Genomic DNA, 16,101 nt, shown 5'->3' with positions numbered 1-16,101 from the left:
AACCGTTATGTGAGTGCTAAGCGGATTTTTCTTAATCCTATTGGCTTGTATATTATACATATGCACATATATACCACTCCTAAGGAGTGTCCTTTCACAAGCTTATATTTTAATATTTGTAACCCCCTATATTGGTTTCTGTGCTCTTGTTCACTGAGCTGTGTGCATAAATCTTGGTGACACGTTGTTTTGGTTACAACACGTGCCATGAATTGCATATACTCGTACACTTCTTCCCAATAATTTTGCTTCGTAATTTTTGGAAAGATTAAAACTGAAGGAGGGAGAGATTTTTTAGGAAATTGGATTGATGATTTTGAGAAATGACTTTGTTAGAAATATATATTTTTTTACTTTGGCAGTTAATTTGGGAATTCCTAATTGGTTACACGGTTTTTGTTGTAATGTGTAAAATTTAATGTTTAAAATTGAGTGGTGCGGTCCAGGTTCTCATTTTATAAAGATAGATTTTTTCTTTGCTTGTGTTTTTTGACTTTGGGAATCATATGGGTTTGTACTGCTTGCGATCTCGCAAAATAATTTCCAAGAGATGTATTTTTTCAAAATTGAGACCTTTATAACTGCGATCCCAAGCTTTCCCACCTGAAGTCTCCATAGAAACCTAGTTTATAGAGGCTGGTTTTCAGTTTCATTCAGTTTTTCTTTATCTGGGCTTTGGTCAAGTTCTCCGTTATGTTTTAGTTCCTAAACTGTTCCTCGATGGAATTTGGTATTATTTGGTATCTCTTGTAGAAAATCTTCCCCGTGAAAAAAAAAAAACAAAAAATATAGCTAGTGTAATTCTTTTATATGCTATTTACTGTGTTTATACCATTTTTTAGTTCGACTCACCACTCTCCAAGCGAGTTGAAGACAGCTAGAGGTAAGTGCTTCAGAGTGCAGAAAAGTAACTTTGCGAGTGATTTGTTCGTTTGAAGAAGTTTAAGTAAGCTTGAACAATGTTAAATCTCTTGATTCTAAATAGCTTAGTTTTGGGCGTCATCCTAGTTATAATCAAATATCTGGTCTACTCGCTTAAATGGATGGATAGATCTCTTCATAAATATCTTGCACACAATTTTAAAAACAACAACAAATCACAGTGAACCTATATATGTAACCTAACCCTGTAAACGAACTAATGGTCAAATAAGTTTCACGAGTGTCGATTTTACTTTACTGGGTTTTGCGCAATATGGTCGGTAGAAAGCATGCCCGATGACTCAGTGTACTCTGCCCAATCCACAAAAAGGGAGACCCCACAATCTGCACCAACTATCGTGGGATAAGTCTCCTTAACATCGCTTATAAGGTTCTATCGAGCGTACTGTGTGCCCTAAAGCCCACGGTCAACAAACTGATTGGACCTTATCAGTGTGGCTTTAGACCGGGAAAATCAACAACTAACCAGATATTCACCATGCGCCAAATCTTGGAGAAGACACTTGAAAAGAGGATCGACACACACCATGTATTTGTCGACTTTAAAGCTGCTTTCGGCAACACGAAAAGGAGCTGCCTTTATGCCGCGATGTCTGAATTTGGTATCCCTGCAAAAGTAATACGGCTATGTAAGCTGACGTTGAGCAACACCAAAAGCTCCGTCAGGATCGGGAAGGACCTCTCCGAGCCGTTCGATACCAAACGAGGCTTCAGACAAGCTGACTCGCTATCGTGTGACTTCTTTAACCTGATGCAGGAAAAAATTGTTCGAGCCGCAGAGCTAAACAGAGAAGGTACAATTTTTTATAAAAGTGTACAGCTACTGGCGTACGCCGATGATATCGATATCATTGGAAACAACACTCGCGCCGTTAGTTCTGCTTTTTCCTGCATGGATAAGGAAGCGAAGCGAATGGGTCTGGTGGTGAACGAGGACAAGACGAAATATATCCTGTCGTCAAACAAACAGTCAGCGCATTCGCGTCTTGGCTCCCACGTCACTGTTGACAGTCATAACTTTGAAGTTGTAGATAATTTCGTCTACCTGGGAACCAGCATTAACAGCAATAACAATGTCAGCCTGGACATCCAACGCAGAATCACTCTTGCCAACAGGTGCTACTATGGACTGAGTAGGCAATTGAAAAGTAAAGTCCTCTCTCGACGAACGAAAACGAAACTCTACAAGTCCCTCATCATTCCCGTCCTACTTTATGGTACAGAAGCGTGGACGGTGTCAACATCCGATGAGACGGCACTAGGAGTTTTCGAGAGAAAGGTTTTGCGGAAGATTTATGGTCCCTTAAACATTGGCAACGGCGAATACCGCAGAAAATGGAATGATGTGTTGTTCGACGACATAGAGTTAGTCCAGCGAATAAAAAGACAGCGGCTAAGTATGCTGTTCGAATGGACGAAAGTGCCCCAGCTCTGAAATTTTTCGATGCAGTACCCGCTGGTGGAAGCAGAGGAAGAGGGAGACCTCCACTCCGATGGAAGGACCCGGTGGAGAAGGACCTGTCTTCACTTGGTATTACCAATTGGCGCCAAACTGCCAAAAGGAGAGATGCGTGGCGCGCTGTTGTGGACTCGGCTATAACCGCGTAAGCGGTTTCAACGCCAGTCAAGAGAAGAAGAAGGTGGGTCATCGGATTAATATTAGATATTAGACGAACACCTCAGCAGCAATGTTCGAACTATTAAAGTAATATTATTATCTTATATTACAACAAGAACAAATATGTCTATATAACAGATATTATTTTCTTCTTCTGCATAAATCCAACAGACTTGGCAGCACAACAACAACACTGAGTTAAGTTCTTACTAATTTAATCACATTAACTCCATTATACGTTGGATAAATGGAAAATAAAACTTTTAATGTAGATTTTCTCATTAAACTCGCTAACTTTCGCTATTTTTAAGAGACAGTGAACCACTCAACTTCGAAGCAATTTTCTAACTCAATTTCCGATCGGAACAATAATATGCAGAACAATAACAATAACAATAGAAGCTACTTTATGCCAACATTAAAATGCTTAATGGGCGTACAGACAACAAATTGTGCAACAGCAACAACAACAGCAGCAATTTCGAATTCAATTTACGAGTTGGTAAATATGGCGGGGATATTTGTTTGTGTGTGTGTGTAAATATATGAGGCATATGACGGAATGACTAAACGACGCTTAACAAATGCGCCAACAATGCGACCACCAATGGCGTACAACAACAGAATAACAACAACAACATGCACAACAATTACTTGTTAGCTGTTGACTGTTGACTGCAGACTGTCGGCAATTGGCTGGGTATTTCCTAACAAATTGCTTCCTTAATACGCGTACTGGAAATTACGGCGCGAACGATGAGTGCTCGACACTCGGAGGTGCGGCCAAAATGCTAATAAAATGGACGGACTACAGCGTTCAACACAGCGCAGCGCAGTTCAGCCATAATGGTCACTGTGGCTGTGGTAAGTCGTATGCTTCAATGATGACGCGCACGCTCGCACACCTTGTGGCCTTAATGACCGAGAAGGCCAAGTAGCGAAATGCGCGCCACGTACGTGACCCGGCGGGCACGGGCGCTGTTATGCCCTTAAAGGCCGCTAAAACGCGATTGCTCCCGGTCTGATTGACTCACGAACCGAGTCTGCATGTTTAATGTGAATTTTGGCCGACGCTCGGTGGGAGCAATGAGCGACAGTTAACAGCGGTGGCACGGCGTGGAAGCGCAATTGCAATGCAAAATGTATAAAAAATAACAAAAACAAAAAATGGTAAAATAATAAATCATTTACATATATACTTATACATATAGACAGTCAGACATTCGCGCTTTTATGTAAACATAAAAAATATAAAAAAACAGTTAAATAAACAAAAAAAGCGGAAAGCCCTACATTCATAAATACATGTTTACATACTCGCACACCAACACACATAGCAGTTGATTGTGAGATAAGCAAAGTCAGCGGAAATAAGCCAGCAGCGGCAGAACAGCGGAACAGCAATCAGCAAAAGCAATAAAACAACAGCAAGAACAACAATAGAAGAGCTGATTACTATTTAAAAAAAGTGGATTTATTGGCTCAGGTGTTGTAAAAATGAAGAACGAGAAAGGGTGTTGAAGTCTGAATGGCTCTACTGATGCTTCATATAAAGCAAGGAACCTTACGGAACATGTGAAGGCACGAAATGGAATTAATGTGGAACACGAAGTTAAACAATTTGTAATGAAATAACACGAATATGCTCTCTTCTTTGGTAATTTTTATACTCTCGCAACAAAAGTTGCTAAGAGAGTATTATAGTTTTGTTCACATAACGGTTATTTGTGTCACCAAGAAATAAAAGAGCTAGATATGGGGTTATATATATATAAATGATCAGGATGGCGAGTGGATTTGAAATCCGGATGTCTGTCCGTCCGTCTGTCCGTCTGTCCGTGCAAGCGATAACTGGAGTAAAAATTAAGATATCTTAATGAAACTTGGAACACATGTTCCTTGGCACCCTGTGGAGGTTGCTTTCGAAAATGGGCAAAATCGGTCCACTGCTACGCCCACAAAATGGCGGAAACCGAAAACCTATACAGTATCATAACTAAGCCATAAATAAAGTTATGAAAATGAAATTTGAAACATAGGATAGCATTAGGGAGGGGCACATTTGGATGCAATTGTTTTTGAAAATTGGGCGTGACCCCGCCCCCAAATAGTTTTTTTTATATATAACTCGCAAACCAATAAAGATATATAAACCAAACTTTCTACAGTCGATTTTTTAGCCATTTCCTTATAGAGTCCAAAAATGAAAGAAATCGGATAATAACCACGCCCACCTCCCATACAAAGGTTAGCTTGAAAATGAGTAAAAGTGAGTTAAATAACTAACGAAAAACGTTAAATACTTCACTCAGATTTGTTTACAAAATGAAAAATGGGCGTGGCATCGCCCACTTATGGGTCAAAACCCATATCTCAGGAACTACTCGACAGATTTCATTGAATATCGGTATATAATATTTTCTTGACACCCTTAAAAAATGAAATCGGTTCACAACCACGACTACTTTCCTTATAACTAAATTTTGAATTCCATCTGAATCCTTCACTTTTTAATGTAAACATAAGGAACCAATGAAGATAGCGAAATAAAACTTTACACAAATGCTGTATATGATCTGTGGCATAACTTGTGAAAAAATTTTCGAAAACGGACTATAACTTTTCAAGGCCACAGATATCGAACATGTTCAACTCAGGGCCTAAAGTAATTTTAACCGAATATATGGGTAAATCTCTCAGATAATTTAATGTAATTCAGAGGAAATTGTTTTCTTCCAATAGTGTGTCTCTGTTCCAAAAATTATTAAAATCGGGTCATAACATCTCCTAGCTCCCATATACCTAATTAAAGGTTTTTCAAAAATTCATTGGATTTATTCCGCATATATGTATTGGTTAATATGTGATATATCTTGGCAAAATTAAGTGAGCGTATAGTGTTAAATATAGTGTACCTTGCTGGTGAAATTTAAAGAAATCGGTTCAGGAATTACCTCAGCCCTCATATCTATATATGACGATTTTCGTTATTCTATTAAACTTTATGCCGAATTTATGGGTAAATTTGTGTGTCATCTTAATAAAATTTCCTCAATAAATTGCGTGAGTATAAAATGTTCGGTTGCACCCCAACGTTGCCTTTCTTTACTTGTTATTATTATAATTGGAAATGCAACGGAACAAAATGAAAACGGAACACGAAGATTGTGGAAAAGTAAAAACAATTACTAAATGACTAAGGTACAATAAGTGAAGTGAAGGAAAGAGAAAATGAATATCTAATTTCTGCAAAATTCAATTGATATTTAAATAACTGGTAATGGACCACTTTAGAATGAAATAAATTCAAAATGGAACATAATGAAAATCAAGAGAGTTTTGTGTTATAAAGTTTAGCATTAAGCTTAATTTATAGAATAAAAATTTAGAACACAAGCGAAGTGGAACGGATTGGAAATGGAATACTTTTCAACGAAAACTACAGAGCAAACACAATAATGAAATGAAGGACAATAATTTCAATTTAAAATAATTAAGTTCCATTAATAATTAAGTTAATTTGATGACATGCTGGGAACGGAACGAAATGGAGAAATGGTTTGTAATACGTTTAATAATTAAATATGAAGTATATTTAATTTTAAGTGCAGAGACTAACATTGAAAACTGATTTAAAATTGATGTGGAATGAAATGGAAACGAAACGTTAAATTTAAACAACTGATGCAGATTATAAACTAAATTAAAGCAGTAGACTATAAATTCAAAAAATAAGTATGTTAAGTGAAACCGATGTATGTGGAACAAAATGAGATCGGAACAACGAAACCCGAAATTGGCTAAAATTATATAGAATGTTAAAATTAAGAATAATGTGCCAACTGATCTTCAAAAAATATAGAAAATCATAAAACTGTTATTGCTAATGTCATCTTTTATCATAAATTCATTCAAGACTTAGACTTGACATCAACACAATAGATTAAAGCATAACTAATCCGCTAATAATTACCGGCGAACTCTTTTTCTGCGAAGACAGCTTAATACACACACACACACTCAAATTTATGATTATTAATAAATATGACTTAGTCCGCATGCTAAAAGCTTAAAAGATTTAAAAGACCACTTTCAGCCATCCTAAAAACATAGATACGCCTATAAATAACTATGTACATACATAATGTATAAGCCAAGTACATACATAAGTTTATTTATAAGTATGTAAACACAGATTCGCAAACAACAAATTTTTCACTCTTTCGTTCTTCTAACGCGCCAAATATCTTCTATCTACCCCAAATATGTCGAAAAAAGTGTGTCTGCCTGCTGTTCAAACATAAACGTGAGCGTTCAAGTGTGGCATTAGTCAAGCGTTAGATATGGGGCCGTGTGGCCTAATGGATAAGGCGTCGGACTTCGGATCCGAAGATTGCAGGTTCGAGTCCTGTCACGGTCGAAAGGAAATACATTTTTTATTATTTTTTCATTTATAGTTTTAGAAATTTGTTAAAAAAAAAGTTAACAAAGTGGAAAACTGAAGCTTAAACTTTGTTATATAAACTATTTTCGCTTGGCAAGAATGAATGTAAATGCTATTCCATATTTGATTTCATATTTTGATTATACCAGTATTTTTGTTTTATACCAGTTGTTTGTTCGATTCGCCAGAACTTGACGAATGCCAATTATTTTCAAAACTATATTCATATCAAATAATATCTTAAACTCAAGCTTAAGCAAGAATAAACCTCAACCTCTTGGGACAGACTATATTTAATGGCATCCACCTAATTGACATATCTGAACAACTCCTCACTATATCTATTTATTTTAACTTTCTCCTAAAGAAATGAAAAAAGCCTTTTACAGATCATGGGACAGCCTTTAAAACACAGGCCATGACTTAGAAACAGATTCTGAATTTCTCATTCAATTTAGCTTCAACACTTCTTCTTGCTTGATTTCATGATTCCATCCGTCACGACCTTAGATTTGCGAGCAGAAAAAGTTACTAATTCGATCAAACTTTTGGAGGGTAGGAGAGGATCTTTGATTAACGACATAGAACAATTAATAGAAAGACATTCTGAAGAGAGAGATATGGAAACTTAAGATGATAATACCTCACACAAAATTTGTTAGCGAGTTCTGATTCTAGCAAGGGCGACTTATAGAGATTTCCGAGGTTTTTCTTAGAAGGCAAATTTTCTCGGGTTATCCAAGAATCTATTTCAGGACCTCAATTGATCTATGCTTTAATACAAATGGAATTAGCATCCAATAAGCTATTTTTAGTAAATATGACCTCGACTTACGTCATAACCTGGTTCAACGACAGAAGCTGGCATTGTAAAATATTACCTCAGCATTATTATTCCGTAGACCACACGTCCAAAAAACTATTAACACTTGTACCTACATTCAATTTGCATTTATTAATTTAATTACTCGGTCATTTCAGTCAAAAACAATGGCTGCCGCAACTTATTTATTTAACATTATAAACATACAATTTAAAAACAATACTTATTGTAACCGAACGTACAAATTGTCTGGTCAATGGACTAGTCAGGGCTGCCCATGAAATTTAACGAAAACAAATTTTTATTTGGCAAACGTGCGCAGAATTCATTCAACAAGTGTTCGCTGAGTATGAAGACAAGGGTGGGGGCTGGTCTGCGGCGACCAGTTGAAAAAATACGCTGTTGGCAACCAAAAATCGTGGAACGACAAATGGCTGGTTAACTGTTGGAGGAAAAACAAAAAAATGCACAGGAAGCCTTTGCTCGGCACCATCTGCCAGCTGTTGGTACCCCATTTTTTGGCGTTGTTTCTACCTTCATTATTCAAAACCTTTGGCGTCGCTGTAAGCTCCGTTCTGTTCGCACATTTGCGGTGTTGTGCTTGTGGTCCGCAGTTGCGTAGGAAGGAAGGAAGTGTACAGTGCAGTGTCAAATGACCCGCTATTATTTATGGTTAGTCATTTTGGTAAGTGCGGACTTATGTTATGAAAACGTGGCATGTTAGAAAGATTAATTTGTTGATTTTAAAATATGACAATAAATAACGGTAATTTAATGGCAAATCACAAATTTAAAATATTTCAGGAGGTATGCCATATGATGATTCCCTTTTCGTTATATAGTGGCAATATCAAGAGAAAATAGATACCTTTTCCGCTATTCAGGCATATAGCGTCTGCTTCGAATCGTACAACTGAAGAACTGAAAATGTTAAATGACTTCCATCTGTAGGTTCCATGACTATCCATTCTTCAAAAAGCGTCAAATCTCATGACGATTGAAGACAGAGATAGTCGGCAAAAAATACAGGAAACTATCGTGAACCTTCCGAAATGTAAAGTCAAAGCTTTTAGTAATATATATGAATGGCTAGTTATGATGGGTAAGATTTGGTGGAGATAAAAGTCCTTTGGTAGTAAATTGGGTTTGTCCGTTTGTTCTCCGTTAAACAAAAGTGTCCAGAACTTCAAAATTACAGCTATTTTAATTATTTTTAGAAACATTTCGAAAAAAGGGCAGGATAAGTGTTTTAATGCATTAAAGATGAGTCTTAAAGCCAGTTTTCTTCGACAAAAATTGCAGCATAAACTTTTCTAGTGAGCCAAGAAGTAATAAATATGCATTAGTGTATTTAAGCTTCAAAAGCTCGCTCGTGTCACGCCAGTTAATACGAGCATAACTTTTATAGGCAATCACCTCGCACAATGGGAAGCTGTTAATAATTTTCCAATTATTTCTTTCACGATTTTTATCGTCTATAAACCGACACACGGAAACAAGTACATAATTTTATATGGATTTAGAAATATGATATGAGCCTGCATATAATGTGCACAGTAGGAAAAAATATGGAGCCTTAAGTGTTTTAGATTCAGGATTTTTTAAACTTGGATATATATACAATATAGAAAATACCGAATTTCCACGACTTATCTCGAGAATATTGTTTAAAAAATATTAAAAAGTCCAAATTCTATTTCTATTTAGTTCAGTTTCAAAGCAAGTCCTTGGCATGGAGCTTGGAATATTTTGCTTTTCTCTAATATTTTCTCATAGGGTAGGTATGTATGTCTATAACCACATACTGTGGCATGCCATCATATCTTTAATATCGATAAAATATAATTTCCGCTATCCATTAAAGTCACACAGCCACACTGCCAACGCAGCGCTAGTCGCTTTATGATTCATAAAAGCACTTTCACATACTCATAAATATGATAAACGCACGCACACACATGCGTACAAATGAGCTTTTATTTTCACTGCTGTCATCTGAATATTTATGGTACAAAACAATCAATATTCATAGCCACACTGCCAAGTGTTGAGTGCATGAAAACTGCTTGATAGGTTAGAATTTTTGAGTGAAAAATTCTTCTTAAGCTGAAGATGCTATGTTTAAGAATAAAGAGGACAGAAAAGCTCGCATTTCACTACTATTATACGCTTTAAGTACGTGAAGCATAGAGAAAAATTCCATGGAAAATTAGAGAAAAATTAGAGAAAAACCCGACAATCAACACCTAAAAATAGCTCAAAAATAGGAAATCCAGCAATAAATTATAATCAGCAACAAAGCAACAACAAGAAAAAGTACAGAAATACGCGCGAAAGCTTTAATCAGCAGCCAAAAATATGTATGTTTTACAACAACAAACTTTGCCCTAACTGTTATCAACACACAGCAGCCTATAAGCTGCCACTCTCGCAGCGTAAAACTTTCCGCAGCCTAAAACCGAGCATCGATTTGTGTGAACGCTATTTGTGGCAAGTATTTGGTGTTATTGATTTTGTTTGGCCATAAAACCGGAAAGCAAGCATTTCCGCAAGTGAAACGAACGGATTTGTCGCAGCTTTGCTGGATACCGAAGCAGCAACAAAGTAGAGCAATCTCTTGAGCACGGTATTAGGGGCTTACATATATGTATATATATGTATTTGATTTATATACTAACACTGAGGTACAAATGTTTGAATGTGTGTTCTTGGTAGTGCAATAAAACATAAAATAGGTTATGCGGCCTTCAACCCTCCACCACTCTTCATGCATACCAAAAATGAGAGCTGCATACTTGTGGACATACTACATAGCTACCCGTGCTTGTGGCATGCATTTGCCCTTAAGCAGCCGAAATGAATGAAGCGCCAAAAATTTTCCCCACTCAACTTTAATTTGAATTTATGGCCTTTATCTAATTAAACCGACTTCAACTTGATGTCGACCGAACTCTCTTACACACACATACAAATACAACTCAATATATACAGATATAAGCCTAAAAAGGTTACAAAAGGGTTTGTCTCTCTGCCAAAAAGCGAAAGTAAGGCGCGGCTAAGACGGACGGTAGATAATGAACGACACTAAAGAATTTCATAAAGTTCAACAATTCAACAGTTTGGTGGAAAACTTTGGCGCGCTTGATGAATGTTTGCCTTTTATTATTGTTAATTCTTTTCTTTGCTGGTCGTGTGCTTTTTCGCTGGTCATTTTGTTATGCGGTTTTATGGTTATTTTATTTTTTATATACTCTTTTCAAGCTACAAATTTTGAAATGTTGTTGGGCGTGCTCTTTATGTGTGCGTAAGTGGGAGTGATATAGAAGAGAGAAAGTGTTATTAAAAAAATTAATGCCTACATTTAGGCGCGGAAGCAATTAATCCATTTGGTCAGCTTAGGTTACAGGTGATAAGCAAATCGTGCAAGAATGCATACTATTATTTACTCACTGGTAGTGTGAATCAAAAGAAAATGTTGGTGTATAGAGGAAAGGGTAATGCGGATTAAGTAGAGCTGGACTTAAGCTTAAGCTAAGGGTAGAAAAGTATAATATTGAAAAAGGGGGACTGGGAAGCGTTCGATCTTATCATTTAATTTTTAAATCTCCTGTGTTTTGTTTAATAAGACTGAACATAAATTCACTGATTGGTTTTAAGAGAGAACCAAATCACCTCACCGTTCTCTCAGGCGCACTGTGGGCCAGAAGGTAGGCAAAAGCGGCCAAAACTCGACTATCTTTTTTTAAATTTTTGTTTTGTTTATAGTAATCTACACATATCAAAGTAGATTTTAGCCAATTTCTGTTACATTTAATAAAATATTTTTAACTCCGCAGTACTTTGAATTTCAATTCGACAGTAAAATTTGATTACGTTTTTTGCGCAAAATAATGAATATAGTTTAAAATTGATAAATATTTCATAAAAATTCGAATTAGTTTCTTAGTCTGTATGGCAAAAGAAGTAAGTTGCAAGAAAAAAATATTTAAAAAAATTGTATATAAAGCATAGTACACAAGATTGTTATTCACCGGTGCATATTATTTTTCGACTATGCTCGCTGCCGAATGCAGATTCCCCGAGATTCCCCTGTATATAAAAAAGTCCGAGGTTTTAATCGATTCATTTTTTCATATACTTTAAGTTTATCCTGCCCACTTTTGCCCGTTTTCACTTTTCAATTAGAAATATTGCAAAACACTCGCGTGCGCGCACTTAACATTTTTCGACACTCATATATAAGCTCGATACTGGCTTGTGGTAACATATATTTACGTATAGTCAATTTTCGACTGACAAAATTAATATTTGGTCTTTCGATGCATTGTGTTCATAATATTTATATGCTACAAACAGATAGATGGCGCCACCGTCGGTTTCCAGTTGAATTTACTTGAAAAACATGTCGAATATACTAATCATATATTCTGCTTATGTTGTTTGAAAAAATAAAATCTAAAATACTTATATTCAAATTTAATCATTTAAAAAAAGGTAAAACTGTAATACTTAAAATGGCGGAGTTTACAAAGAAAGATCGTAGAGCTTTCGAAAACCCAGAATTATTGGCTGAGTGTCTTGAACTTGAACTACATAAAATAGTTGTCCACGGAGCTGAAGTTATTAATACAAGTATATTACCTATTGGAATTCTTGGTGAAGAAGCATCTGAAGCTAGAAATAAGGATTACAAAAATTTTAGAAAATGCCACAGTAGAAAACACGATAGAATATCGAATCTAACTGATGTATTTAATAGAGTAATGGATACTTCAGATGTAATTATATCTAGCATGAGTCTTCAAATGCGACATAATCAAAAGAAGGTATTAACTATTCCAGCAGAAGTTAGAGCGTTGTTTGCAACGCCAGAATCAAACAAGGACGAAGAATTACAATCAGTGTCCACCACTCAAGACAGCGATGATGATGATGATAATGATGGCGAAGACCATATTAATAGAAGTGTGTTCGAAGATTATTCAATATTAGACGAAATTGAATTGACGGATGAAGAATATGAGAATATTCAAAGTGAATTTTAAAATTTCGTTTTTAAAAATCGTATTTATTTTGTGAGAGGCAAGGGGACTCACCAAAAAGCACCCCATGTAAATAAATGTTTCAATTATATTATTTTACAAATTATCATTGTTTGTGAGAGGCAAGGGGACTCACACCAAAAAGCACCCCATATATATATGTGTTCCAATTACATTCTTTTACAAATTATTATTGTTTGATACGCCATATTGGATCCGCCATTTTGAATTTTTAGAAACTAACTTCAGATTAGTAATCAGCGACCCCGAAAACCCCCTTGTAACTATTTTCAGACGAATACGTTAAGTTTTTTCAAAAGTCATCCGCCATATTGGATCCGCCATTTTGAATTTTGAAAAACACGGATTCGTGTTCAGCGACCCCAAAAACCCCCGACTAACGATTTTCGAGCGAATCCAATGAATTTTTAATTTTTCGTCCGCCATATTGGATCCGCCATTTTGAATTTTCAAAAACTAACTTCAGATTCGTAATCAGCGACCCCAAAAAATCCCGAGTTACCATTTGCAAGTGAACTCGATGATTTTTTAAAAAAGTCGTCCGCCATATTGGATCCGCCATTTTGAATTTTTAAAAACTAACTTCAGATTCGTAATCAGCGACCCCGAAAACTCCCGAGTAAGAATTTTCGAACGAATTTGATCAATTTTTTAGTTTTGGCCGCTTTTGCCTACCTTCTGGCCCACTGTGAGGCGCCCAAACTTATATTTTCCCTTGTTCGTTAAGCTGAAAATGAGTCTGAAAATGTTACTCGTAAGTTATGTATTATACTTTTCAACCACAGATTTTGGAGGGTGATCTTGAAAAATGCTAAGATTAATATCGGGCGTATTAGATCTTAAAAAAATAATACCAGTTCTCAAATAAAAAAATACAGATTTATCCTTATCAAATCCCTGCACAATGTACTAGTAATCCAAGCTCGAGATGCCAATTTCTCCCTAGGTGGAACTAAAAATTTAGGAACAATTAAATTAGGAACTCTTAGAACTCTATCTAAAATTGTAGATTCCACAATTACAACGTCTAAATATTACAAATCTGTAGAGAGAACTACAGAACGGACTTAAGGTAATATTATGGATTCATTACATGGACTTCATTATCTCAATACATTTAATTGGTGTTTTCGAAGAAATCGCTCTTAAAAAATTCAGAAAAAGTACTGCACTGGATCTGCTGAGGCAGATTAATAAAAGGTATTCCAAAGATTCTCCTGAAAGACTGTACGCTGATTTATTGCATGCGAAGATCTTCAGACGAACTGTGGCTCGAAATGCTTTCAGAAAAGAAGGTTTTACTCTAGTAAGAATTGAGAAAGATTTTGATTTCTCTCGCTCTCCAGTTTTCGAATGTTCTAAATTCTTTTAATATAGATGTATAAAGAAGTCTGATCTGCGATACATGTAAATGTGTATAAAATTAGTTGGTCCGTAAAAGAAATGAGGTCCCGACCTTTTCTCTTAGACTACATACATATAAGAAGATTTCTAGGTGTGTTCTTCGGGAAGAAATATTGTTCAGAGATGATTTTAGATTCTTTCAGAAAATGCCATGTCCTTCTGAGAGCTTACAGGGTTGCCAAGACTTACCGGACATGCGCTAACTGATCAAAAGCAGACGTGGAGTTAACATATATTCAGATTTAGTCAACAATAACTGGTTATAGAGCAATAGAGCAATTCTTATAACTAATTGAAATTTCATCATTATCGCTTATTAACATTTCTCATTGTTCTATCAGCTACCACTTTTACCTAAGTGAAACTCATTTAAACAACGAGCAGCAGCATGGTTAGAAATACATGAGCTCATTAATTAATTGAATATTAAAAAACAAATATGTGCTTCTTTGTATTTGTTTTTGTTTTTTTCTATTTCTACTGATATTATGCCATATTCAGTACGTACTCCCCCACTCATTGAGTATGTTAATTTGCATGCAACAAATTAATTGAAACTACTTAAATATATGAAGCGAGTAAAATAAAGAGGCGATTTGTTTACATAAGCAATTTATAATATGCCTACATATATACACATATCAGCACACATACATATACATGTGCTTAAATGTGTCTAAATTGCTTGACAGATGTCGAATTTGCATATTGATGAGCAGAAATGCCAAAACAGAAACAGAAAATTATTAGCAACAACACAGCAAAACACTAATTACTTGAATATCAAAGGCAACAACAAAAATACCAATAATAACAACAAAAACAGTAAAACAGAAATGTAAAAAGCAAAAACTGAGAATGATTGTGTGAGTCAATATGGACAACAACAACTGTGTGTGTGTGTATTTTTATGTGCAAAAGTCAATAACGAGATGTGATGAGTGAAGTTGAGCAGTTTTTAAATGTGCGACAATAAATTTATTAATAAATTGCATAATTCACATGAAAACCACAAAAATTCAGCCATCAAACGCGACCACGCGCCATAATTGAGCATTCAGCATTGATTTCAGGCGAACAAACAAACACAGTAACAAACACACAAGCACACTGGTGAGTATCGCGTAACGAAGCAAATAACCGCAAAATGGCAAATAATAATTAATATTTAGCTAATAAAATGGTGTGTAAACTTTAGTAATGAAATGCAACAACAAAAAACCAAAAACAAATAAAATAAATCGAGTGTTGCAATACAACAGTCTCAACAACAAAGCAGTTAAGAAAAACAAAAAGATTTATTGAGCAACAAAAAATCATTTAAGGTCATGCCTGACTTTTGCTTGAAAAATTAATTTTTGTTTTTGTTTTTGTTTTAATGTTTATTTATTTTTTATAACAAAATAATTGAGCTGTTAAATGCGCAGCGCGACCCCGGTGACAAGAACAATAAAAAACAATAAAACAAATAATATGCGTACAAAAGCAACAATGACAGTGAAAACAAAAACAAATAAGAAAATAAATCCAAAAAATACAAAAATGAAAAAAAAAATAAAAACAAATAAGGAGAAAAGCCAAAAACAAATAATAAAGAAAAAGCAACAACAACACTAATAAATTGTTGTACATTGTTGTTGTTAGTCGCAGCCAGTAGTCGTGTGACGCTGACAACAATAACAACAACAACAATAAAGTGTCGCGATGACTCTTGACGCGTTTCCCGTCATTGTGACGTCACATCGTGAGACATAAAAAAACAATAAGCATAAATCAATGATTGGCGAATTATTGAAGAAAATAACAA

At 35.4% G+C, this 16,101-nt stretch overlaps 1 protein-coding gene and 1 non-coding gene across 4 annotated transcripts in view; one reads left to right on the top strand and one right to left on the bottom strand.

The window, feature by feature from the left end:
- The window catches only part of Pde8b_0 (high affinity cAMP-specific and IBMX-insensitive 3',5'-cyclic phosphodiesterase 8), a 156,846-nt gene that overhangs the window by 122,161 nt on the left and 18,584 nt on the right, over positions 1-16,101 (bottom strand). The gene's annotated exons all lie outside the window — the stretch shown is intronic.
- Trnar-ucg (transfer RNA arginine (anticodon UCG)) lies at positions 6,908-6,980 on the top strand. The gene has a single exon. It is a non-coding gene; the product is annotated as a tRNA-Arg (tRNA).

Source organism: Zeugodacus cucurbitae, chromosome 6, assembly GCF_028554725.1.
Source record: "Zeugodacus cucurbitae isolate PBARC_wt_2022May chromosome 6, idZeuCucr1.2, whole genome shotgun sequence".
NCBI classification, from domain to species: domain Eukaryota; kingdom Metazoa; phylum Arthropoda; class Insecta; order Diptera; family Tephritidae; genus Zeugodacus; species Zeugodacus cucurbitae.
This window is presented reverse-complemented; position numbering and strand designations above follow the sequence as displayed.